The 26,849-nt window shown below is 56.3% G+C and overlaps 1 long non-coding RNA gene across 1 annotated transcript; it reads left to right on the top strand.

Moving 5' to 3' along the window:
• Positions 1-18,717: 18,717 nt before the first annotated feature.
• LOC144321160 (uncharacterized) lies at positions 18,718-24,483 on the top strand. The gene is made up of 2 exons (XR_013386922.1): positions 18,718-23,020; positions 24,035-24,483. It is a non-coding gene; the product is annotated as an uncharacterized LOC144321160 (long non-coding RNA).
• Positions 24,484-26,849: the final 2,366 nt, after the last annotated feature.

A 26,849-nucleotide genomic window follows, 5' to 3' on the forward strand; every position in this document is an offset into this window, starting at 1 on the left:
CTCGCTCCCCACCACCACCCGAGGATGTGACTGGTCCCCAAGCATGTGCCTGACTACCCTCAGTGTGTGAAGCTGACCTGCTAAGCCCTTATTGTCCGGACCACCCGGGAAGAACGTTCTGGAAGAGACACCGACTTTGGAGAAGATGCCAAGCTCTTCTGGATGGTGCAGTTCTTTGGTGCTTAAAGAATGGTTGTCCGTAGTATGGTCTCTATATTCATGGTGATTAATATCGGACAACCATTGTTTTAGTATCCAACTTTGCTTCAAAAGTTCTCCCAAGCACGCTGCTGACTTCGGCAGGAGGACAGCCGCCGCGGAGCATGCCTGTTCTGAAGATGTAGAATAACTAATTCAGTAGCCTTGGGATGCAAGCCATTGGTGTGATTTCCTTGAACTAATACCGGCTTTGGGGTGGAGTTAACAGTTTGGGTGTTGGGGGCCACGTGGAAGATGCTGATAATTATTCAACTGTCTTTTGTCTTCTCTGTGCTTAAATATCAGCCCTCGGAGAGAGGCTGGTTCCAGGCATCTCTCGAGGCACCTGGGGGGTGGACTGGGGGCACCGGGGTCCCGCGTCCCCTGGTCTTTGGTGTATCTCCAAAGCCTGGGGTAGTGCCCAGGGGAGGCGCAGACATTCAGCACGGTATGTTTCCCGCCACCCCTGCCGCTCGGTGTGCCCGAGCAGCTGTCCACTGAAAGTTCTGTTTATTCTCGGTGGACGTGGTGTGGGCCCACGCCTTCTTTTGGACTCACTCTATCTAGACTCTAGACCAGAGTCTGGTCTATCTAGACTAGACCCTAGACTCGCTGATGGAACACAGACTTTGAGAATAAGGCCTTGTGGTCAGCGGCACCTCTGGGGTGTGTGTGCGCCCGCGTGTGTAGTGTGTGTGTGCGTATCCGTGTGCGTGTGAGCTACTGGCTAGAACAGCGTTCCTCAAACTATAAAATGCCTCTAAGATTTTCATCACCTAGGGATCTTGTTAAAAGGCAGATTCTGATTTAGGGACCAAGATTCTGCATTTTTAGCAAGTTCCCAAGTGATGCTAGCGCTGCTGGTCGGTGGACAACACTTGGAACCGTTCGGGGCTGGATATGACGTGCCTTGTTTGTGCTGTGTGTGCCCCGGCCCCCTGCCCTCCACATGCCATCCATCATGAGAGAACTTCCCAGACTCCACACGCTGCTCCTGGTGTGTTCGTGAACAACGCTTATCTGTGATGGGCTCAGCGTGTGCATTGATGTCAGGAGATTGCTCTTCTTTGGAGCCAGATCATGCCTCCAGGGAGAGGCTGCTAGTGTCAGCCTGGTGCAGGACCCGTCAGGTGCTAGGTCAGCAGCGTCATCGATGGCTTAGACCTTCTAATTCTGCAATCCTTCGTTTCCAGTCAGTCCGGAGGAGATGTTCCTGGGACCGAGGCCGCCTTGCGGTAGAGACCTCGTCTTGGGGATCCGTGACGCTCCGTCTTATCCGAAGAGGTATGTATGCCACGCATTAATCTCCTGGTCACTTCTTGGCGTCAAATCCCATCTGCCAGGAATCCCCGGAGGAAGCTTTCTTGTTGCTTTGTTTCCCTTACAACCTGCTTTGGGGGTCTCTTTGAGCATGCTTTGAACTTTGGGGTGGTGTCAGGGCCAAGCGTAGGCCTGGGACCCAAGCACGGGAGCGGACGGTCGATGCCGGCACCTGTGCTTTCTTCACAGGGTGCGAACGCCTGGCTCCCTGGCTTTTGGGATTCAGCCCATCCCAAGAATGTTCCAGAGGCAAAGACACCGGTGGGGAAGAGGCCATGGTTTTCGTATCAGAGCTATTCAGGGATATTTGAGGAGAGGTTATCCGTGTTCTGTTCGCTTCATTCGCCATGAATAATACATGGTTAACCTCTTTTTGAATATCAAACTCTGCCTCGGAGGGCCGCCCGCACAAGAGACGTGAGAGTGTGTGCCTGGTGTGTGGTGTGAGCCGGGCCCATCCTGAGCTCCGTGAGGCATGCTTCCTGGAAGGGAGGCCGGCGGCGGGAAGAGCCCGGGGGGCTTTGCAGTGTTTTTGCAGTGAACTTGCTGTGGTTTTTGATTTGTACAAAGTCGGCCCCGTGTCAATGCCGACCCGCCTTGGAGTGAGGGGTGTGATGCAGGGTCAGCTGCAGAGCTGGGGCCTCCGTGTCCACATCCCTGCAGGGCTGGGCGGCGAATGCCTGACTGGCGAGCCAACCCCCGGGGCCGGAGCACTGCCCGGCCCTGAACCTCCCGACGCAGCCCCTTGCAGGGTGGCTGTGCTGCCCCCTGGATACACTGTGGTTTCCACCACGTACCCCACCGGGGATACTCCAGGTGAAGTTACTTCTTTCAAGACTTCTCTGAGGGCAATCTGTGTCAAGGGCCAGACCCCACCCCGGATGGCTCCCTGAATCCCTGCCACCATCTCTCCAGGTACGTGAAAGGTTGTCTTCTGCTCTACCTACGTATGTCTCAGTGAAGCCACAGGCCCCACTGTCCACTTCCTTTCCAGGTGGGCTCCCACGAGGGACTCTCGTGCCGCTGCCGGGTCCTTGAAGAGCCTGGCTCTCAGCTGCGTTCCCGCCCTGTGCTCACGATGAAGACTGCACACAGCCGATGCCTCTTTTCCTCCACGGCTCTGCCCCGGGCAGCTCCCTGCAGACGGCGTCCAATTCGGGAGCACAACAGCGATCTCAGAAACTTCCTCTGTTATGAGGGAGGCAGGCTGGCCCAGACCCCAGATTTGGTGGAGGGTCCCCTGAGCCCCAGGATCTTGCCTATGCTGAGAGTGACACCCTGGTGCTGCTGCAAAGCCCTCCTGCCCCCCATCCTTTTGTGATGACCAGCGTGGTCGGGTCTGTCGATGGAAGGGATTCAGGATGGATGCGTGGTGTTGGGGACGCCAGTCTCACAGTAAGAAAACTGTCCACCTCCACCTAAGGTACGTGAATGCACAGTTGACCCCGGGGTGTGCATTTTTTAGGTGAGCATGTTCCCTGCTCCACTAACCCAGAGAATTCATTCTACCCTCAGAATGAGAAGGAGAAGCCCCCAGAGTGAAGCAGGCTTTGGAGATGGGACACCAAGGTTCTTATCAGCGAGGGGCCGCCGGGGCGCCCTTTGGTGGATATCGCACGGTTGACCTCATGCTGGTATCATGGAAGAATGTGTGGAGGTGACCACCTGCAGGGAGGGGATCTGTGTCAGCCCCATCACACCATCCATGGGTGGAGTCAGCATGTGAGAGTCCACAGGCTCCCGGGCCACAGCCCGTCTATACGGGACTTCCAGGGGCCAGGCCATTTGAGCGCTCAGCTCCATCTGACCTGTCATGATGACAGAGTTCTGGTGTGGGGAGTACTGTATTCGTGGCTTACAGTACGTGGTCCTTCAGCTCTCGTATCCCATCCTGCCCAGGAGGCCCTCCTGGGAGAGGTCATGGTTGGCAGTGCCAGTGCAAGGTCTAGACAGAGCTGATTTGACCCTCAGCATCCAGCCCACCTGCAGGAGGAGGCGGGGCTGTGGGGGCTCCTACTCGGCCACGCCTGTACAGGGCTGACATGGCAGGGTCGCTCTTCAATGCTTTTCCATTATAAACACAATACGGTATTTCATCTTTCCCGGATATAATTCCAACTTTACGGAGGAGTGACCTCCCCAGATACTTGAAAGAATGGCCCGCTGTAGAGCCTGTGTGTTAATTAGGATTAAGCCACAGTTGTGCTCGCTTTGGCAGCATAGATACTAAAATAGGATTAAGCCACAGTCCCCCTCCCTGTAGCACTGAGCCCTCGATGCTCAGCCTCTGGGGGTGGGGGTGGGTGGAGTGGTATTGGGTTGATTGTTGGGGCTTTGCCGTGTTTGTGGCTAATCACATCGGAGCTGCTGTTTTTCAGGACAAACTCCCACCTGGAAATGTGTCCCGACAGGACTCCAGCGTGAGGGCAGGGCGTTGTCCATGATAGGGGAATGGATGGTTGATCAGAGAACATACATTTTATCAATGATGTATGTCAACTGATCCACAGTCCCTACCTATCCAGTGACTTCTCAGGACAGACTCCGGGAGAAGAGGTGGTGGTTTCCTTATCCATGCTAGTGCCCGGCCCTTGAAAAGACCTTCTCTTTGCTGGGTTGGCTCTCTTTATGCTGAGTCATATGAGGGAAGGTTTGTGTTTTTAAGTATTGATCTTGCCTGGGAAGAGCTGTTGGTCCCAGCCCCTTCCTGGGGGACAGGAATGCATGGCTGGCCAGAGAGCATGGGCTTTATTTACAAAATGTAGCACCCAATTCTCCTAACCCTCAGTCCCCAATTCGTCCTTAGGAGGACTAGCTGGAGGCCAGGCCGACTCTGGTGAAGACACGGTTCAGCTGCGTTAGCCTTCGGTACTTGAAGAGTGGTTATCCCTGCTGTGTTCGCTGTATTTATGACGAATCATACAGGGACATCCAGTTTTTCAGTATCAAATACTGCTCTGGAGGGCCTCCCAGACAGCATTCCACCGGCAGGGAGGAGGTCTTGGCTTCCATACCCACCCAAGGTATGTACACGGGCGGTGGAGCACGGTGCACAGGCTTCTTTGACGATGCCTGTCACTTGTCGCACCCATGCCCAGAATCTACTCTATGCAGACAGTGGCCGCCTAGCAGGGCTGTGATCTTCTGGAAGGGATATTGGTATCTGTACCAACCGTCATGGGAGGTTGACCAGTGAGAATCCCACTCCCACCAAACACCTGCTGCCATGAGAACCCATGAGAACCCAGTCCTCTCTGTAAGATAAACCCCTGGAGACCACGCCAGCATGAGGACATGGTACTGATGCTGGCTGATACCTACTGGGTCATCTTTATTGCATTTGCTCCAGGCCAGACACTTTCTGAGCATCAAATCTTGCCCAGAAAGGCTTTCCAGAAGCAGTGTCAACTTCACAGGGAGACATGTTGCCCTCATGTCTTTCCAGTGTGTGTAGAGAGAGAGAGTTGAGCAGAGTCTGCTCTTTGTTTCTGATGGTCCTCACTTGCTTTCCTCCCCTGCAAGACCCAGCCCATTTCTATGACTGCCTTGGGGAAGGGTAATCTGCTTTGGCAGATTCTCAGTAGGACTTTCTCTTTTCATTATCAGATTCTCTTGTTACTGGCATAACCACACGGTCTGTGAATTGAGCAACCAATGAGGAATGCATTCTAGATGATTCTAGACCTTAGGTCTTTCCTCTGAACTGGGGGTAGAGCAGGGAACAAGAGAAAGTCCTTGCTCGTTATAGCCTGATGGGAGAGATGGACAATAAGAAGCCAGCTGTGAGATATAATTACATCCACTATTGAGTTTTATGGAGAAAAAGAAAGTAGGGTAAGGTCTCAGAGAGAAATAGAAGTGGGATGGATGATTCTGGTAATCACGGGGGTCTGGAAAGTTCTTTCTGGGGAGGGGAGAGTAGGAACTAACTGGGGGGTGGGTCAGATGGCGATCTGGGATCAGAGCGTTTCAGAAGGAGGGCATGGTATATGGAAAGCCCTCTGGCATCTTTGAGAAAAAGGAAGAAGGCCAGTGGGATTGGGCGGAGCTATGGAGGAGTGGCTGGAGCTGAGTTGGGGGCAGGTTGGGATTCTGTTCTGAGTGACGTGGAGGCTGTGAGAGGGAGAGATAGGTTCTATGTTGAAAAGATTACTCTGACCCTGAGAAGATGGAACCTGGTCCTACTGGTCCAAGGTTGTTTGGCAAAAGGTGGGCGAGTGACTTTTTGATGGTGTCCTTCTTGGAATTGCTTTCTTGGGTGCTTTTCCGGGGTGATGGGTAATGGAGCCGGGGGGGTAGAGGGCAGGTGGGAAGGGGGGAGTGGAGGGGTCTCCTGGAATGGTGGAAGAGCTTGATAAGCCTCCCTCAGATCGTCCTGAGGGTGCCTTGGGTCCCAGGCTGGCCAGACTCTCCAGGAGCACCCTACAGTGGCCATGGAGATCTCTCTGGAACTCCCCCAGTTTGGTGGACCCCCCAAGTCATGAAGGAGCTTGGCTAGTGCCTCCATGTGCTTGGTGGATAATCGAGTGTGCTCTGTTGAGAAGTCCAAGGCCTCCGTTCAGATACCCTTGGGTCCGTACATGCGTGGAGAGCCCCGACCCGTGGCGAGTTTGCACATCGAAGCACAAGCGGCCCGCCCCCTCTTCTCGTTTCTAAACCCTGCCCCTGAGGACTCAGGAACACAAATTCAACTCCAGGGAGGGGGGGGCTGTATCAGCACCCCTCCCAGGGAGGTGAGTGGATGCCCCCCGCCCCCAACCTCCAGTGTGTTCTCAGGCCCCGCATCAACCGTGTCACTAACGCTCTGTGTCCTTTCTGCCCACAGGATGGCGGTTGGAGGCCACGCCCCTCAAAGAAGAGGAAGGGGACCTCTTGTCTGTCTTGTCTCTGCCTTTCTGTGGTACTTGAAGAGAAGTTGTTCGTGGTGGATTCGCTTTACTTATGACGAATCATTCACGGACAACACTTTTTTCAGTACCAAATGCTACCTCTAAGGACCTCCTGGACACAATGGCAACATCAGGGAAGATGCGTTCGTGTTGTCAACCATGTGGAGAAGACAAGGATGGAGGGTTGGCCAGGGACACCGTGCTTGACCTAGCTGTAAGTCATCTGGCCCACTAACCTGAGCGTCCGATCCACCTGTAGGGGGCCTTCCCCTGGGCCATGCTAACTCTGGGGAAATGGCTGTGCTTCTGTCACCAGCGTCACCTTACAAGACTTGGAAGAGAGGCTTCCTGGGCCTCAGGCCAACTTCTAGAAGAGATGCTGGTGTGAGCATTGTCCAGGGTGTGTGACTGGTTGACCAGAGGGGCAAGCACTCTGTTCACCCTGTGGGCCACCTAGTCACCAACCCTCAGCACCCACCCCGCCCGCCCAGGAAGACTTCTTGGAGGTCCAGCCAACTTGGGGCAAGCAGCAATGGACTTGTGGCGGCAGCTGCTCGGTGGACCTGGACAGCCGTGGTCGGGAGGGTGTGTTCACTTAAAATGTGGTGACTCCTTGGTAGCCCCCTCGTCGCTGTCACCATGCAGCCTCCCTGAAGCGCTCCTGGGACGTGGCGCTGCCTTCGGATGAGGGACGTGACGCGAGCGGGCCGGCTCCTCTCCAGGGTACGTACCAGTTCACGGAGCGTGTGTTTTCTCTAGTAGGTGAGGCACCTGCCCTCCTAACCCCCAGCATCCCATCCTGTCTCTGCACAGGAGGACCCCGTGGAGGCGAGGCCTGCCTTGGGGAGCGGCCCCGGTGCTCCAGTCAGTGCTGCTGCCCTCAGCAGCCGAGGGGGCACCACGACGCGCTGCTTGCTGACGGCCGTCGAATGGTGCCCCCTCTTGCAGGAAGACTAACGGGGCCCACCCCGCCTTAGGGTAAGTGCGTCTCGGGTGAGCATGCAATTAAAATGGTAGTATGTCACTCGGCCCACTACCCAATGTTGTCCCGCCCATCCCCTACAGGGCCCCGGAGACGGCAGCCGCCTTCACGGGAGAGGCGATGGATTCGCGCCAGCCTTCACTTATGGTACTTGAAGAGAGGCTGGCCGTGATGAATTCGATTCATCAAAGCGAGTCATACACGGCTCTCCTCTCTTTTAGTGTCAAATTCTGCCTCGGAAGGCGTCCCGAGCCAGTGCTGTCCCCAAGGTAGGTGCCTGGATGGCTGAGTCCACAGCAGGCGCTTTCCTGAGGACGCATGCTACTGACGCACTAACCCCAATGACCAGGCTGACGCTGTGACCCTAGGGCCACTTCCTGGGGCACTACCACCTCCAGGATAACGTAGAGAGGTTGTTGGGATGCCCTAACTTTTTAAGATATTAACATTGCCACGCACACAGCGAGCTCCTTGTACTGTCAGATCCAAGGTCAGAGGGGCATCGAGAAGCATCTTTCATTAGCTCTTGGGATGTAGGAGAAAACAGGAAAGGGCCCCTGTGACCCCTGGTTTACTAACCTGCAGCAGCCTCACACCCTCCGGGGAACCCCCCATGGGGTGATTCCAGGCTTATTAAGGAGGCAGTGGCTAATCTGTTTTCGCAAACGTGTGGCCTTTCGAGCGCTCTTTGCTTCATTGATAATGACTCACACGTGGCTGACTTCTCAGCATCGTCGAGTGTTGCTTGCATGGCCAGCCTGGTACAGGAAGTGGCAACTAATCCCGGGCTAGTGAACCAGGGGTTGACCGGAGTGCATGGGTTTGATTTGGGGTTTGAGCCATCTGGTCCCGTCATCTTCAGTGTCCCGTCAACCCCGAGAGGCCACCCCCATCCAAGCTGCCCAGACTGCGTGGAAGCAGGGACGCCGCGAGCAGCGGCACCTCATGGTGCTCGGAGGGAGGTTGTCCGTGGTGAGTTCGCATTATTTAATGATGCCCAATACACGGTCGATCTCTTTTCGGTACCACATCTCGTCAGGCGTCTTCTTGGAGCTGATGCCAACCAGGGTCCCCTGCCAATGTTCTTGAACCTGCAATGGGCCCCGGGAACGAGTGGCTAGATGTGTCCCTAGTGCTTCTCATCCTCATGGGGGGCCTTGACAATTTGGGGCAAAAAGCATGTGATCTAGGAGCCCAAGTGACTGAGGGAGTAGTGGTATTCATGATGCTTCTGGACTGGGTTTTTTTTGTGTTTTAAGGAAAAACAGCCAGTTGCCTTCTCTTTTAGTGTTAAATCTTGTCTTAGAAGGAGGACTCCTTAGATATGCCGGCAAAGTCAGGGAAGGGCATTGGTCTCAACAGTTTTTCTGGGCTAAGCAAAGGGGTGATTCACTGCATCTGTTGACCTGGAAACTGTACCGAATGTGAGGACAGAGGGCAGTTCTGTTTTCGATTTCTTGGTTTTCTTTCCAAAAAGAATAATTATCTTACCATATTGCTGTATTTATGAAAATGACACATGCTTATAATAAGAATTCAAGCAATGTGGAAAAATGTAAATAAAAAAGGGGAGAAAATTGCCCAATTCTCTGTGCACCCAGAAATAACTGTCAGCACTGCAGAAATTTCAAATACCTGTCTGAGCAAATATGCAAATAGAAAGGTAAATAGACAAAGAGAAAAAAATATTTTATAAATATGAGATTGCACAGTTACCTGATCTTTTTATTAAAAAATGTTAACTCTAATTTTCTTGAATTTAATATAAAAATATGCTGAAGAAAATTGAAAGAATTGTTAAAGGTCTCGCACTCTACTACAAGAAGTATTCATTCCTCAAAGATCCCTCTAAAATTAAGGAAAATTTTAACGTGTAAAACATTAACTGGTTGGGATCGTTAAATGTTTTTACTTGTTTCAACTTCACTTCTAGTTCTGAAATATAGGGAAACCAGCATTCGTACATTTTGATCCACCTCCTGCTTTTTACAATTTAACTTTCCCATTATAGATATTTGCATTTTGTTCTGTGACCACAATTCTTGCAGGTGCTTAATCATAGTTTTATATTCAAATGGATTCATTACTGACCACCAGTTGTTCTGTTTTGTTTTTCCTCAAACGAAGCCTTCTCTATTCTTGAGTTTTTAATTTTATTTCATCTCTCAGTGCAATGGATTTTATCATTGTTTCTTCAAGAATGGCTCATCGACGCTACTGCTCAGTCCTTGCACATTTGAGAAGCTCTGTCTCTTGCTGTTGGACACAAGGGACAGCTTAGCTAGGTATAAGAATCTCAGCCTACTTCTTTTTTTCCTTAGAACTTTGTAGATACTGCTCCACTGCCTGATACATTTACTATTTTACTAGGTCTTTTGATGGGGCTTCTCCATGTAACTCTTGCTTAGCTGGACTGTATTGTGTGGTGGATCTTCATGTAGGTGGCCAGAAAGACTTTGGTGGGCTATATTATGTGAGGTCTTTCATCTCTGTCTAACCATCACTCCCCTTACCTTTACTCATCCACCTGGTTTTTCAGACGTTCTATGTGGCCCTGTGATCTTTCCCTCTTTTTAATCACCTTTGTCACTTTAGAGATACTTACTATTAATTTCTTTCAACTCAAGGGGTACAAGTCCTTCTTTTTGTGTCTGGTGACTCCCGACAGTGCTTTTCTTGGTGTGGGCTTTTGTAGCTTTTTTGTAGGATACCTATCATCAGTGGGGAGTAAACTGTTTCTGTTTCATTCTCTTTGCAAAAGAGCAAAAGAGCTGTGACATCATGGCCCTCTGTTTGGTTCCATCTGGCACCCAAGGCTGTCACCAGTTGGGACCAGTTTTCCTACCCAGTTGTTGGCTTAAAGACTCCCACACCTTATGGCTGGTATACATCCTCATTGCATCTTTATCCTGGACCTTTGCTGCTCACAGGAGAGCCCATCCCATCCACAGCCCAGATGTAATCAAACTTTGTCATTTCTCTGGGACCATAAAACATTCTAGCTCCTCTTTCCATTCCAGATCTCCGCACTTGTTGGCTACAACGTCACATCTCCTGTTCTGCTTGGACATGATGACTGCAAGCTCTCTGAGTCTCCAGAGCAATGTCCCTTAGGTCTCTTCATTGGCAGGTTGCAAGCTCGTTGCCCTGAATTGAATTCTCTCTTCACTGGCAGCAGATCATTTCCCTGGCTTTCATTCCTTTTAGCTGTGCATTCATTTACTAGTTGATTTCGGCTGTGGCTATGTGTAGTCCTATTTCTCTGCCTTTGTGAAGGAGAGGGTTCTCTAGCTCAGTACCAGGATCCTACTCAGTCACTAGTTCTCTTTATCAACTTTTCTGAATCATGTTGTGCCTTCTTTTTTTTTATTTTTTTTTTATTTTTTATGTTGTGCCTTCTTGATTCAAAAAGCTCCTTTGTTTCAAGGAGATCTTCCTCTGTTATTTCTTTTTTCCCCCCTCTATTATTTCTATGAGTGTTTTTCTCTTCTATGTGTTGGTCTTTTCTGGGGGTTTCTTGGGGGAGGGAAAAAAATCTGTGATCTGGCCCCATGCTGCCATCTTTTCTGGAAGTCTCTTTTGCTGTCATTTGCCTATTTAAAATGAATCCTACCTGGATGCCCCCTTCTCAGTATCATCTTCCACCTTGGCAGGATGCCTCATCGCAGTGCCAAGTTCTGGGATGGACATGGAGTCGGTACCATCTTCTAGGTATGTGAATTTACTTTTAACAATGGAGGATTTATATTTTGGTCATATGTCAACTGGCCTATTAACTCTAAGTGTGCAATTTATCTTCAGGAAGACTTGTTGGAAGTTAAGGCCACCTTTGGAGATGAGGCCATAATTCTGAAGTGAGTGTCACACTGTGCATGCTATAATCATGTTTGCATCCCATGCGGTCAGTTTTTTTTTTTTTTTTTGAACAATCAGTATTGCAATGAATGAATTTCAGCTTTGGAGGACTTGCTGGACACAAGACTATGTGAAGGAAGGATCCCTGATGTCAGTTGTATGCTGATGTGAATGGGGAAGGGTCCCTTGCTGTGATCAGAATAGTGACTTCTTATGTACTTGACCTTTCCGCATTCAAATCCCCTGGAAGTGCTTCTGAGACACTGTGCCAAGCACCATGAAGGTGTTGGCTTCTGGGCTACTTCAGTGTCTAGGATGGGACAATGGAACATGGCAGGTGCACTTCCTGCATGACTCTCGGTCTGCTAACCCTCAGTGTTCACTCTGTCCTCAGGGGGACTTCCTGGAGAAGGCTAACTTTGGAGAAGAGGAATTAGCAACTGGTTGATGCTAACCTGCGGAACTGGAAGTTAGATTGTGTTCCCTTCACTTCGTTTATGGGACTCATACGTGATCCATCGATTTTTCAGTTCCAAAGCCTGCTGTGGAGCGCTGTTTGGAGCAGAACCCTGCTTCAGGGTGAGACCTCAGTGTCCATTCCTCTCCAGGGTCAGTGACGGGAAGGGTGGTGGTTGGTGTTGGATCATGGGTCAGAGCTGACTGCAGAGCAGGTGCCATCCTGACCTCTGTGTGATCCCTCTGTAGCTAGATCTGTGGAGGCAGTGCCATCTTGGGGAAAATGGGGCTTTTCTTACCAAAGGTTCTTTCTTTTTTTTTTTTAAAAAAAAGATCTTATTTATTCATGAGAGACACAGGCAGAGGGAGAAGCAGGCTCCTTGTAGGGAGCCTGCTGCAGAACTTGATCCCAGGACCCTGGGGTCATGACCCAAGCCAGAGTCAGACGGTCAACCACTGAGTCACCCAGGGTGCCCCCTACCAAAGTTTCTTGGCAGCACTTGAAGAGAGGTCTTCTGTGATGTCCTCGCTTTATCTTTTGACCAATCATACATGGTTGACCTTTTTTTTTTTTTAAGTATCAGATGTAGCCTTTGAACACCCTGGGGTGATGCCGACTTCAGGAACTAGAGTTGGCATCCACACACTTGACTGGATGGTCTTGAGCGTGTGCACGTCTTCCCGTGTGTGTGCCCCCTGTGTCCACACCACCTCCAGGGTTACCACCAGTTTCCTTGAAGGAGCAGTAATCTCATCGTAGAGTCTCTGCATGTTTGACAGGAAGTCATCCCTGCGCTGTCTCTTCCTCTCCAGCCTGTCCCTCCCTGCATGACTTCCTGGGAGGGACACTAATTTCAAGTAAGGGGTGGTGGGTCCACGCCCACCGGTGGTGCCCAGCTGAGTGGGCCAGGCCTGCAGAGCATGCGTCCTCCTCACGCTGGAGCGGCCAGCATCCTCACTCTGGACCCCTTCCGTCCTTAGGCCTGCTGTCTGGGACGTGCCGGAAGCCAGGACCCGAGTCAGGTACTTGAATGGAGGTTGTCCATGGTGTGTTCATTTTATTTATGATGAGTATTACATGGCCAATCTCCTTTCAGTACTAAATTCTTCTTGGGAAAACTGCACAAGGGCATGTTTCATCCGGTGTCTGTCCACGGTAAGGAAATGGACCATTTACCCAATGGACCATTTACCCCATGATGAGTGACACATGTCGCCCAGCCCAGAATTTCCAGGGACGATGCTGGCTTTTTAGGGGAGACCATGGTTTTCTGGTCGTCGTTACCCCTCCTTTCTTGGAGACTGACTAGTGAAGAAAGCATATTTGGTAGCCTCTGTCCTGTTGGAGCCTTTGCGCCATTCCAGCTCCAACAAGGCACACACTTTACAACGTGTGCGTGCAATGTGTTACTACCCCCTTGAGTGTCCTAGTCCTCAGGGTGACCTCTGGGAAGCAAAGCCCACCCTGGGGACGTGCGGCTGGGGGTGGGGGTTTCTTGGGGAGTAAGCATCGAGGTATTTGAAGACAGGTTTCCATGGCGTGATTTGTTGATTCCTGGTGGAGGATAAGGCTCCTTCATAGCATTTATGATTACCTTATGTTTACTCGCTTTGTGATCTTGGGCAAGTTACTCAGGCGATCACCAGTGTGCCTCAGTTTACTCATCTATAAAACGAGGACAACACCTACTCGTAGAGTAGGTATAAAAACTCAATATATACGTAAGGTGTTTAGACAGCGCTGGACACTTAGTGAAGTTGAATAAGAACCGGCTCTTGGGGTGACCGTTATTCTGCTGCTGCTGCTGCTGTATCGTAGGTCTTCCTTTATTGTTCTCTTGCCCACCAGAGTGCAAGCTCCCCGAGGGCAGACGTTTTGTCTCTTTGGCCTACTGCTGTGCCCCTCATTGCACGTGGTAGATGTGATGTTGAATGAATGGGTAGTGGCTGGTTGACACATTCTCTTTAGTAAGTGCCCCTCCTGGCAGGAAGAGGGAATGAAGGACAGTGGCAAGCCTCGGCTTCCCCGACGACGTGGCCTGCTTGCCCTCGCTGCGCCGCCCACCCCTGGCCAGGAGGACTCACAGGTCTTCAGGTCAGGGACCCCGCCCGCTCGGAGGCAGAAGGGTCCTGCCTTGGCCACAGCACTTCTGAACAGCTCCTTTCTCTGTGTTAAATCCCCGTGCAGGCACTTCCCAGAGGAGACGCCAGCCTTGGGAGGGGACCTTGGTGTCTGCACCTCTTGAGGGTAAGTGGCCAGACGCTGCCTCAAACATGGGGCTGACTTGTGATACGTGTGCTCAGGGCCTCACCCACCAACCCCGCTCCCAGCCAAGGCCAGGTCAGGGGGTCAGCCGGTGTCATTCGAGCTGGTGCATGATACCCTCCCTCCAAGACATGTCCTGATCAGGCGGGGGAGGCTCCTCAGATGTAGTGCCAGCCTGTCCAGAGAGCGGGGGCCGGGGGGATGCACAGCTAGAGCCTGCAGGCAGCGCTGCCCCGGTGAAGAGGCGTCTTGCTGGTGCTCTTGCCCCTGCTGACCTTTGACCCTTGAGCAGAGGTTGCCCTTGGTGAATTCGCTTTATTTATGTTGAATCACACAAAGGCAACTTTTGTTTGAGTATCAAATCCTGCCTGTGATGGCTTCCGGGGCCCAGTGGCAAGGTCGAGGGCTGCACCTGTCCCCTGAGCAAGCACGGACGGTGTGAGGGGGCGGGCGCTGTGGGGGATGCTCCCCTTCCCCAGTGGGTGAGGCTTGAGCTTGGTCGGAGAACACAGGCTCTGTGCAAAGCGTGGGTCCCCTGGGAGGATGGGGTCAGGGCTGAATCTGCTCCAGAGCGTACCTGGGCCCCTCTTCACGTCCCCATTCGGACCACTGATCCCAAACTCAGTCTGCTGGCTCCACTTCCCCCTAGGAGGAGTTTTGCCCCTGCGGGTTAGTGAAGAGTTGGCTACTCCTTCTCTCTCTCTCTCTCTCTCTCTCTCTCTCTATCTCGCCATCCCCCTGGCCCGCTAGCATTCTCAGTTTTCTCCTGGGTTAGGAGACGAATAGGAGCTGTCAGTAGTCCATCCCATTTGTATTAAATAATAGTGATAAAAGTAATCAACACAAAATAACACTAAACACAACTGAAAAGGCACAGCGTAAGACATGCTCAATTGTCTACAAATTGGCAGAAGAATCCAATTTTCTCGACAACGTTTCGGCTGCCACATCCGACCCGGGGACATGGAACTCTAGACGTGGCGGCCGCGCGAGGAGACGGACGGTGGCGCGCCCCGACGCAGCCATAGTTGATGCAGACAAAGGCTTACTGAGGAATCAGAGCCCCATTCAAATTTTTAAATGGAAAAGAATTGATCCTAATGAAAATGATTTGGGGGAAAACAGCAAAGGGAAATAAAAGAAATGAAAACAGCCCAACAGCATAGCCAGGAAGGCTAAACAGGGAATTTGATTAGTTTAATGGAATTCACTGTGAAAAACACGATTTGTATGAAAATCAGTGTTGGCACAGTTCTCATTAAGGTGGTTCAGTCCGCATGGGCAGAGTGCAGTCAGCGGGGTCTGTAGGAACGCGGGGCCCAGGCGCAGCGTCCTTTATGCCTCTGACCTTTTCTTTCTGTCCCAGAGAGCTTCCTGAGCAGGCTTGCTGACGTCAGGGGTGTCACGCTGGTAATGGGGGTGCATGTTGTCACCAGCGTGTGTGCCCTCTTGGTTTCCCTCCGTCCCCCTGTGGAGCTCTGGGGGACGTGCTGACTCCCGAAGTGAGGCAGGAGTTCCTTGGTCAGTGGGGACAGTGGTCATCAGTACTGTTGTTGAACCACAGGAAGGCTGGGACTTCCTCAGGTGTACTCCTTCCTAGGATCCCAGTGTGGGCACGTCCCAAAGCCCCATGCTAGCCCCACAGACCAGCTGGATGCCGCTTGGTCACGGAGGCTGGCCTTGCTTGGGAGGTGGTCCTGGAAGGGGTGTTTCTAGGATCAAAACCACTGGCTGGGGCGTGAACGGGGGTTGTCCTTGGTTGGCATGATTTGTTTATGACCAACACTGTATGGCGGATCTCTTTCCAGATGGACCCCCACCTTGGAAGATTCGCAGAAGCCCCACCATCCTCAGGAGGTGGCCAGCAGCTGGAGCCCTCCCCAGGGTAGGTGCATGGGCGCAGCCCCAGGACATGCTCTGAATGTGTTGATGATGTATGTCATCTGGTCCACTAGCCGTTGCTGCCAGCCCGTTCTCACGAGCACTTCCAGGAGGCGATGTCAACTCTGGGAAAGCATCTCTGAACTGCAGGTCAGTATCCGCGGACGGGGAAGCTTCCATAATACGTTTTCTTTCTTCAGGACAGACCTTGGGTGGCTGGTTTCTTGCTGCAGCTGAGGCAAGACCCAAGGGCTTTCTGAACTTTCCCTGATGTCGTGACACCAGGGAGAGGATTCTGCTGTGGGTCCCACCCCAAAGTTCGCAAAATAGGTGGTGGGCACAGAATCCAGACTCTGCTTGTGGCAGGTGTCATCAGCTCCCTGTCCCTCCCTGGCCAGTCCATTCCTTGGGGCAGATTCGGGATCTGATGTCAACTCTGGGAAAAGCCAGGGTTCTGATATCAGAGCTGCTTTGCCTTTTTTTTTTTTTTTTTGAAGAGAGATTACATTCGGCTCATTTGCTTTTTTCTCCCCCCCTCCCAGCCTCTGTTTTTTGGTGTTTTGTTTGCTTTATTTGTGAGGCTGATCAAATGGTCAACCAGTTGTTTTGCATCAGATGGCCCTTTGGAGGACTCTGGGGTGGCGGCCCCTACACAGGCCTAGAGGTGGTGTTGGGGGCACCTCAGGGAGGCAGCGATGGGCGTTGGCGCCGTGCACGCACACACGTGCACACACGCACAATGCCCCCACGGAGGGAGGCTTTGTACCTGTGTAGGGCCCAGGGTCACTCTCTGTCCGGGGTCTGCAAATCAAGAGCCGAGGGCAGGCAGGGTGGCATCTCTGTCTGCTGTGCGTCAGGGTCCAACTCCTCTGCATGTAGCCCATGCATAGGACAATAGGGCAGAGGGGCACCTCAGATGCCCCTCAGCTCCCCGGAGGAGCCCTTTGGGGTGGCGTGCCCAAGCAGGGGCACCCTGTCACCAGCATAAGATCCCTCGCCCCCCACCAACTGGCCCTCGCATTTCACTTGGGGAATGGTCTCTGGATCTGGCTTATTCTGGGGAAGTGATGGACCAATTGGCCTCGACAACTTGGGGGGGGGGTTCCTGGTAGGGGGCGAAGTTCCCGCCAGGCATGCCCGGCGCTCAGGCCGCCCTTGGGGAAGGCGGTGGGGGGTCTTCCGGAAGCACAGCCACCTTGAAGCGTCCGCCTTAGTCCAAGCGCCCGAGCCTCTCCATGGTACTCGGGGAGAGGTTACCCGAGCAACTTTGCATCTGGACGACGAATGTTGCTCGGTGAACCCCTTTTCGGTATCAAATGCCACCAGAGAGGCGGACTCGGAGGCCGTGGCTCCTCGGGGAAGACGTCGTGAGCAGCACCGCTCTGGGGTACAGGACGGATGGTCGACCAGTTGGAAAGTAATTGTTTCGAATGTACTTCACCTGGTCCACTAGCCGTCCGTGTCCACTGCAGCCTGCGGGGCCCGCGGGCCCGGGCACAGCCGCTCCTCCGCTCAGCACCTCTCCTGGTACTTGAAGGGAGATCGACCGTGTTATATTCGCTTTATTGACTTCGAATAATACATGGTTGATCTTTTCTCAGTATCAAATCTCACCTTGGAGGATCTCTTGGACACGGAGCCCTGCGGGGGCGGGCGCGGGGTGGCGGCGGTGGGGGGGACGGTGTCACCGCCCCAGCGGGGCGCCCCTGGGGTGGGGGCGGGGCGAGGTTCGCGCCCCCTCACCTGTCGTGTCTGATCCCCCCGCAGGACGGCTTCGGCGAGGCGGTCACCACGGCGCGGCGGCTGCGGCCCTCGACGGCGTCTCTTTGGGTACTTGAGGAGAGGTTGTCTGTGATGAGTTCGCTTTATTAATGCCGAATATAACACAGATGGCCTGTTTTCGGTACCCCCTGCGACTCTGAGGCCGGCCCCGTCCCGGGTACGTGAGTGCATGGGCTCTGCATCCGACCTGTGTCGTCCTCTCCGCTGACCCTCGACGTCGCGTCCGTCCCGGGAGAGCTTCCTGGAGGGCCCTGGACGCCGGGGGGTCGCAGCGCCACGCTGGCCCCGAAGCCCTGGCTTGCCGCGAGACGAATGGCTCTGATCCTCCGTCCTCTGCGCCCAAGGCCGCGCGGGGAGGGTCCCCACTGCTGTCCTGGTCCCCGGCGTGTGTCCCCGCACCCCCGGCCCCGGGCCGACCCCCTGCATGGCCTGCACCCGGGAGGCACGTCCCAGCTGCTTTGCCGCTCCGCTCCCCCCCCGCCCGGGGGGTCACCCTGCGACCACCTCCCCCTCGGGGGCGCCCCGGGGCCCTGTGGCTGTGCGTGCTGCTCCGTGTGGTGCTTGAGGAGAGGCTGCCCGTGGCGCGTTCGCATTCATCATGACGCACAATACACGGTCGGCCTCTCTTCAGCATCAGCTCCCGCCTTGCATGCGTCCTGCTCGCGCTGTGGGCCGCGGGGGGGGGTGGGTGGGTGCATGGGGGCCCGGGGTGCCGAGCACGTGCTGACTCCCAGCCCGGCCCGGGGCGCGCGCGGGCTCCCGAGGAAGAAGCCTCCCGTCTGGAGTCAGCCCTGCTCAGTGGTGCCTGAAATAGGTTGCCTGTGAGGTGTTCACTTTCTATACGATGAATATTATACAGTCAACCTCTTTCCGGTGTCGACTCCCGCCTCCGACGACGTCCCCTCCGTCGGCCCCCCCGGCGTGCCCCTGCCAGCTCCCCCTCCCCGGAGGCTGCGAGGGCCCCACGGAGCCCCGATGAGCCCCACGGCCCGGCTAGGCCGCCTCCTGCTGACGCTGCTTCCCGGGGCGCCCAGGCCGCGGCAGGGTCACGGGGCGGGGGGGGGGGGCGCGGGGGGGGAAGGGCCGGGTTAGCGCAGAGGTGAGCTCCCGAGCGCCTCGCAGGGGCCACCTAAGGGTGTTGGTGTTTGTGGACGCTCTCTGGGCTTCGGGGAGCTCCTGTGCTGGCCCCGTCAGCCCGGGCCGGGACACCCCGCTCTGCGCCCGCCTTTCCCCTGGTGGCCGCTGCCTCCCAGGCCCTGGTGTCATCGCTGCGCCCGGCGCCCGGCCTCCAGCAGTCACCGCCCAGTGGAGCTGTCGCCCCAGGCCGCCTCCCCTCTCCTGCCCGCCAGGCCCCAGCTGTGGCAGCTGCACCTGCTGCGTGTGCCCCCCCCCCATAGTCGGGCCCAGGGGCTGCCCTCTGTGGCTCAGACCACCGTACGGGCCCCAGTGGGGCCTCCCCTCCTGCTTTTGCCAGGAGAACCTTCCAGCGAGCACTCTGGCTCTCTCTGCACTGCCCGGAGCCCCCCCGCCCCCGCAACACCCCGGGCCCATAGACGAGCCCCCCTCACTCCCTGCCACGTCCTTCTTGTGATGTTTATACCCCCCACCCTGTGTGTTGGGAGCTGGGCCCTGGGCAGCCTCCTCCCCGCAGGGGCCAGGCCTCCCCGCCTCGGCCTCCCCGGTGCCCTGCATGCCTCCATCTCCGGGGACTCAGCACAGTCTCCTGCTGAAGAGGGGGCTGCCCCTCTCTAGGACAGGGGTTCAGGATTCTGGAGGGGATGAAATGTCCTTGGGTCAGCGATGCTGTCCCTGACCCCCCCACCCCCACCCCACCCCACCCCCGTCTTGCCGCCCCTCGTCCTAGTCACCCTCTGTCACTTATCCTCTTAGGGTTTTCCTCCTGGCTCACTGCTGCCTGAAATTACCTGCCGTCGATGTCTCCTCTCGCCCTCTCCTCCCCCAGACTAAGATTTCTCAGGGCAGGGAATTTTTTTTTTTTTTTTTTTTTTTCTCTGTGCTGTTCTCTGCTCTGTCCCCAGTCCCGGGACCCAGGCCAGGCCCATCATAGAGGGATGGTGAGTGTTTGTTGATTGACTAACAGATTCCCACTAAGGACGGGGACCTTTATCAACTTAATCCCCAGGAAAGCGCAGGGACGCAGAGGAAACCCTGAAGACCTGACCGAGCGTGTGAATACAGTCATCCGGGGTTTAGAATCTCTTTACATTTGTTAGACACTGTTTGATTTTCTGGCTTTTTCTGCCCCTTCCAGATGCCATGTGGGAGACACAAGCTTTGCTGCAGCAGGGGTCAGAAGCTGGGTCTGGGCTCCCCTCTCCACTTCCCAAGGGGCTCCCCAGTCCCCCAAAGGGAGTGATGAGCCCCAATATAATCCTGCAGCCTCCAACTGAGCGCCCCCCCGGCCCCCCCTGGTAGCACACTGCGGTGCTCAGAGCCAGGTGCTCTGGGGAGCTCTGCCTGCAACAGGCTGGCGTGTGGTGTCAGGGCTAATATTTTATGCATGGAACTGACTAAATGGGACATTTGGAGATGAAAATTGCTGTTAATGCATCCACACATCTTTGGAATATATTAAATGTTTGTAGGGGGTGGGAGGCGACATTAGCCGTATTTAATAGCTCCAATGTAACCATCCCCACACCCCAGCTTGAATAGCCCGGGTGCCCCCCTAGACTGCCGCTCGGGGGAAGCGTTGGTAGATCAACCACCGCTCGAGAATTATGCATGAGACAAAATGTCAGCCCGGGGTACCAGGCATTCAGCGGCATATGTTCCAAACTCATTTTAGACCCAAAGACGGTGACCCCATGCTGCTCGGTGCAGAATTTCATTAAAAGCCAAATTACTGGTTTATCTATTGTTTGAGCAGAAGAGAGAATAAACAAAGGGCCAAATGAAAATGTCTGTCCCCGCAGTGGCTGGGATGACAGTCGCTATGGACCCTTGAGCCAGAGGGTCAGTGACTTGGGCCCATCCCGAGGCACCGAGTTAACCCGGCTGTGGGGCTGAGCTCTCGGGGGCGCGGACCAGCCCCCGGGGCCCGCGTGGGCAAGACCCCGCTCACCGCACTGCGTCTCCTGGACACAGTTTGATGGGAGCCACTTTGCAAATGGGGCGCTTTAGAGCATCTGGCCCTGTAGTTTCCTTGCCTTAGCCTTTTCGGGGGTGGGTGGGGGATAAGCAGGGAAATCCTGAATCCTCTCCAGCCCCGACCCTGGCCCCGGCCCCACCCACCCCCCTCTGGGGTGTTTGCCGGCCTGTTGTGGGGAGGGGATGGACATTATTCTGCAGCGAGGATGTGGGGCGCAGAGAGGTTGAGACGCTCCTCCGCGAGCACCCAGCGGGCAGGCAGGGTGGTGCTGGCTCCAGGCTACTGGTCCCCCCCCCCCCCCCCCCGAGAGCCACAGGGCTTTAGAACAGCCCCCCGCCAACATTCCCTTTGCACGATGAGGTGGGCCTGCTTTGCCCAACACATCGCTTGCCATACTCTTCTGTGGTTGTTCCCCTGCACCCACTTGGCATCTCTCCAGTTTGGTGCCGACATCGGAGCACATTTGAGGGTCGTGTGCAGATCTAGTCAGGGCAGCTGGTGAGCAAGGGTGGGGAGCTCCAACAAGCCGGCTGGTCCCTACGGGGCAGGGCCAGGCACCAGCCCCGCTCCCACAGCCTCCCCCCTGCCCTGCTCTGCACCCCACACCGCACAGCTCAGTGGCTGGTGCAGTCCTGGAAGGACCAATGGATGTCAGGGCTGAACGCGCCCCCCCCCCCAGTTCATTCCATCTTGTCCCCACCCTCCATCCCCGCCACTCACATCCTCATGCAGGTAAGGAACCCCAGGTTCCAGAGGGTGGCATGCTTTGCCCTGGCTTTTTTTTCTGAGCATCCTCTCAAACTTCAGGGTCAGGACCCACCTCTGGCAAATAAGTTTTCTTCTTCTTCTTTTTTATTTTTTTTTAATTTATTTATTCATGAGAGACACACAGAGAGAAGCAGAGATGCAGGCAGAGGGAGAAGCAGGCTCCCTGTCAGTGGGACTAGACCCCTGAACCCCAGGATCACGTCCTGAGCCAAGAGCAGGGCTTAACCGCTGAGCCACGCAGGCGTCCCAGTAGGTTTCCTTCTTTGTGAAAATGGGGTGACCCAGGGCTGCGGGAACAGCAAGCAGGATTCAATACCTCAACACCCAAGGGGGAGTGATGCGGCCACGCCACGGCAGAGCTTCTAGAAGCCGGGACCTTGGCCCGGCAGGCAGTGTTGGCTGCAGCAGGTGCTCAGCTAATGCCTGGATGCAGCCTGGCCAGACACCAGCGCAAAGTAGGTGTTCAGCACGTGAGGGTGCATGGGACCCCGCTCCCTTCCCTGCCGGGGAGAAGCACACAGGCGGGGCTGGGAGGGCGTTTGCAGAATGAATGAACAAAAGCGTCTTGTTCGAGGGAATAAAGGAGCAGAGAGAGAAGAAGAATCCAGGGAAGACGGACATAAATGTCCACCAAGCGCCACCAAGGTGGCTGACAAGACCCCGCAGAGGCCGAGGGGCCGTGTGTCACTGGCGGGGCGGGGGGCACCGGCTCGGGGCCAGGAAGCAGGGGTGTGAAGGAGGCTCGTTCATCGTTTTCCCATTATCCCCAGGACGCGGAAGGGGGCCCGCGCCACCCACTGCCCATGGGGCAGCGCGAGTGTGGGGTTGGGCCTGGGGAGGGACCCCCCCACCACCGGGAAGGACACGCTGGCAGGTGAGCCAGCAGCTGTGGGTCAGGCCCCGGAGCCCGGGAGTGGGCAGCAGAGAGGACAGGAGTCCCCCAAGGCCACGAGACCCACCATCGGGCAGGACTTTGGGGCCGTTATGGCTGCTGGGCCCCAATGGGTGCACCTGAAAGCCCACCCCGTGGCCTTGGTGTGTGGTGGTGCTTACCATACCTGTAAGCGCCATGCCTGTGCTCCTGCTGTGCCCCTACCTGAGATGCCTGCCCCTCCTGAGAGGCCCAGGTCCCCTGCCACCTCCTACAGGAAGCCTTCCCTGATGTACCCCTGCCCCCAACACACGCACACAGGGCCTCAACCTGCAGTCCGAAATCAAGTCCCCTGATTCTTTGATCAGCAGCTTATCCCCCTGCCCGGCTGGCAAGCTCTGCAGGGACAGGGGCTGTTCTAGTTTGGGCACCGTGGGGCCCACAGGACCTGGCCCAGGGAAAGTATCGCGTGATCTCGTTGACCTCGTCTTCCCTTTGCAGGCACTCGGGATCGGGCTTTCGGCAGGCGCCCAGGGCATGGAGCCTCGGGGTGGTGGCAGCCACACCGGGCCACCTCCGCCCGGATGGAGGGGGCTGTGGGCCAGGGGGCCGTCTGACCCTGGGGCACTCCTTGGGGCAGGTGAGTGCGCACTGGCAGGACCACTGGTTGCCTCCCATTTGGGCCCGGAGCAGAGGCGGGGTTTGCCCAGGGCACGCAGGGTCTAGGGGAGACCCAAGCTCATTATTAGGCAGGGTCTCAGGACAGGGAGCCATCTCCCCCAGACCCCACACGGTGAGCATGGAGTGAATGAAGGAGGGAAACAGGGCCTCCCGGCTGCACCCCACACGGCCTTGCCGCAGGAGGGCTGCCGGGGGGGGGGGGGGGGGGACTTGAGCAGGGGACGGTGGGGCCCTGGCTCCAGGCTCCCCCGGGAGTGAAGGCTCCAGTCTTCCGTGGGGCAAGCCGCTGTGCAGAGCCCGGAGTGTGGGAAACCTTCCAGAATGCTGCTTCCCACCATCTGTGATATCTTCGTTTTCTCTAACACTCAAAAATAGATGTTTCTGTTATGCTTCTCGTTGGCAGGGGAGCTGCGGGGCCTGCCAAGGGCTGGGGGAGCCCGCCAGCCTGCTGAGTTTTACTGTACAAACAGTTGGGGAGGGGGGTGGCTCTGTTAACTTGAAATCCCCGATCAGTAAACATGCCAATTTAAAGTGTAATTAACTCAGGCCGGAAAAAATTCAGATCTGGACTGCTTTTCACAGTTGAGGCTGTTTTTCTTTTATTTATTTATCTCTTTCCGGGCGTGGTGGTGTCTGTGGCAGGTTTAAGCCAGGAAACATAGAAGGGGGGCTTAAGTGGGGAGGGGGCTGGTTGGGGGAGGAAGCGATGGGAGGAAGAGCAGGAGCAGAGGGGAGGTGGGCCTGCCCCTCCCCGGGGCCCCGGGGTCTGCATCCCCTTCTGTCCAGAATGCCAGGTGTCAGGTGAGGAAACAGAGGCACAGGTGTCACTCGGTGTCATTCAGAGGCCCGTGCCAGCTGGGCCGGGTGGTTCAGAGCCGTGGACGCCCTCCGGGGACCCCAGGGAAGCGCTCGGCTGGTTTGCAGGTGGGCTCTGGGTCCTGCTCCTCACTCCCCATCTTGCCTCCCCTACTAGGGGCCTCTGCTGCTGTGAACCCTCCCCTCCCGGAGTGTCAGCGTCTTCCTCCCTGGACTCCCAGAAGGTCCCACTCTTGCAGAAGACAGATGGCACCCATGCGCTCCGCGGGGACAGACCCACAGCCCTGCCTCACCAGCACCCTCTCCTGCCTCCCCCAGGAAGAACAGAAGGCCCTGCACTCCTCACCCCTCAGGGGACCCTGAGTGGGGACCGGGGGCGGGGATCCATCCGGGGACAGGCCCACCCTGGGTGGGGGGGGCCCGGGGTGGTGGTGGGTGGACCCAGTGGGCACGCAGGGAACTCCCAGTGGCAGTGAACCAGAACGCAAGAGCCGAAGACCCCAGGCCCCCCCCCCCCCACAACCTGGGGCTCAGGAACTCCCTTCGCAAACACTTGGCATGTCGTTGGGCTATTTGAATAATAAATACACATTATAAAGATCTAAATATGTTTGTGTGTCTATATGTTCAGAGATGATGTTCATTAAGTGGAAGGTTTAAAAACAAAGGCCACCTGCCCCCGGGGAGGAGGGGTTCTCCTGGGGAGTCGCTGGCCTTGGCCCAAGGGGGGCCGTGGAAGGGCACCCTGCCCCAGCAGCCCCCCCCCCCCCGGGCCAGCGCGCACCCCCAGGTGGGCACCAGGGCCCGGAAGGCAGCTGCCCGGGCGCGCTCCGCCTCCGCGGCCTCCCTCCTGGGGCAGAGGCCGAGCCCCCCGCCTCCTCCGTGGCTGCTGGTCACGACGCAGCCACCGGGCTGACTCAGGGGGCGCGAGCCCTAAATTACATAATTACCCGTGGAACCTGCGCGCTCCCGGCCGGGCCGTGACTCACTGGTCTCCCCGGAGCCTCTCCCCGCGCGGCCGCCTCGCTCTGGGTCTGGGCTGGGCCCCCGCCAGCCATCGCCCCCCACCACGGCTCGCAGCCGGGCCCCTGCACCCCCCCAGCAGCCCTCCTGAGAGCCTGTCCCCACCTGCCAGAGGGGGCCCTGCGCCCAGGGCAGCCTCGTTCCTCGGCCCGGCCACCCACGGCCACCCACAGCCACCCACGGCCACCCACAGCGGGAAGTGGCTCTGGCCCGCCGGCCCCCTCCCACCCAGTGGAGCCCCCAGGGAGCCCACTGCTCGCTGCTGGACGGACCCTCACCGCCCCCCCCCCCCCGTGGGCCCCTGGCACCCGCCACCCCTTCTCCCCAGTCCCTTGAGGTGGGCAAACTCTCCCTTGGGGAACAAAACCACTTCTCCCGACAGGGACTGTCTGGGAAGGAGGCATGAGGTCGCCTTTCCAACCCAAGCTCGTTGTGCGCCTGGATGGGGACCCCAGAGGGGCTCATGTTTTTAAATTAGAAAGAAAAAAACCAATAGGGGTGCCTGGCTAGTTCAGTTAGAAAAGCATCCGATTCTTGATCCCAAGGTCGTGAGTTCGAGCCCTTGGTTGGGCGCAGAGATTACTTAAAAAAAAAAAAAAAAGGTCAACTTAAAAAAATAAAAACCTGGTAGAATAAGGCTGGTGTGTGCGGGCTCCGGAGAGGACCTCGATTTGAATCCAGCCTTGTCCCTTCCTGGCACTGAGCCTCTGCTTCCTCATCTGTGAAATGGGCACTATCGCCCGCACCTGAGCAGGACGAGAGATGGGTTCTTAGTACAGAGTGCCTCGTGGGGTGCTTGACTGGGTCAGGTTCTCATTAAACTGGGGGCTTCCTCCTGGTGACCCATGGCTGGGTAGGGTCCCCACGGATCCTGAAGTCCCCGCACACCTGCAGCCCAAGGCACTCGGGCCTGGGGACAGCCCCTGATGGTCCAGACCACCCCACAGTGCTAGTCCCAGCGTCCCCCTCGCTTCCAGAGGCACCCCCGACCAGAACCACAAGGAACAGAGCTCAGAGCTGTATCCGGGTCCCAAGCAAAGCTCCACAGCAGGTCACCGAGGGTGCCGAGGGGTCCCCCAGACCTGGGGCAGGCATCCCCGGAGCCCCGCCCGCACCAACCTCCTCTGCTCCAAGCCTAGGGACAACGCTGCACCTATGAGCAGCTCTGTTGGTGGCGGGTCCGTGGCCTGCTGAAGTCACCTTCTGGGGGCGGGGGTGGCTGTAGAGGCGTAGACAGGGTGGTCCCCAAGGTCCACCCCCACCCCGCCCCACAGGTCATGTCAGCTGCCCCCATAAGCTTCTACACTTCCTGTAGGGACCCCAGACGGATGTGCCGAGGGGCTGGCTCAGGGCGGGTGCCACCGCGGCCCCAGCCTGTCCCTCCTGCCTGCGCACTGTCCCCCGGAGCCGCCCGCTGTTCTAAGTCGCACCACGCCACCAGCCTCTGCCATTGTGCCCCGCGCGCAGCGGGCAGGGCTGGCTGCTGCACTCAGAGCCGCGGGACAGGGCCCCGGCGACCCCCCGGTGGTGGCTCTGTCAGGCTCCTGGCCCCAGGTGAACCCCGGGAAGCCACTTGCCTGCACCGCCCTTCAGTCTTCTCATCTGTAAAATGGGCGTCATTGAATCAGATTATGCAACACCACAGTCCCAGGCGTCCCTTCCTGTTTCCCCACCCTATGCAGATCCAGCTGCGGGGACTCCTGGGCCACCCTCCCCTTGACTGTCCAATCCCCCCGGCCCCCCCCCCCCCCCCCGCCACATTCCCAGCTCCCCCCCATCACCCAAGGAAGCCCCCAGCCCTGCTGCTCTTCCTGCATTCCCCAAGTCCAGGGAAGTGGGACAGCACGGAGCCCGCCCCCACCCTCCCCCAGGACTCCTCACCCCCGCCTCTTGCCCTTCTCTTCCCAATGTACCATCCAGCTGGAAGCTTCCGTGGAAGTTTCTAGAAG

Source organism: Canis aureus, chromosome 9, assembly GCF_053574225.1.
Source record: "Canis aureus isolate CA01 chromosome 9, VMU_Caureus_v.1.0, whole genome shotgun sequence".
Lineage (NCBI taxonomy): Eukaryota > Metazoa > Chordata > Mammalia > Carnivora > Canidae > Canis > Canis aureus.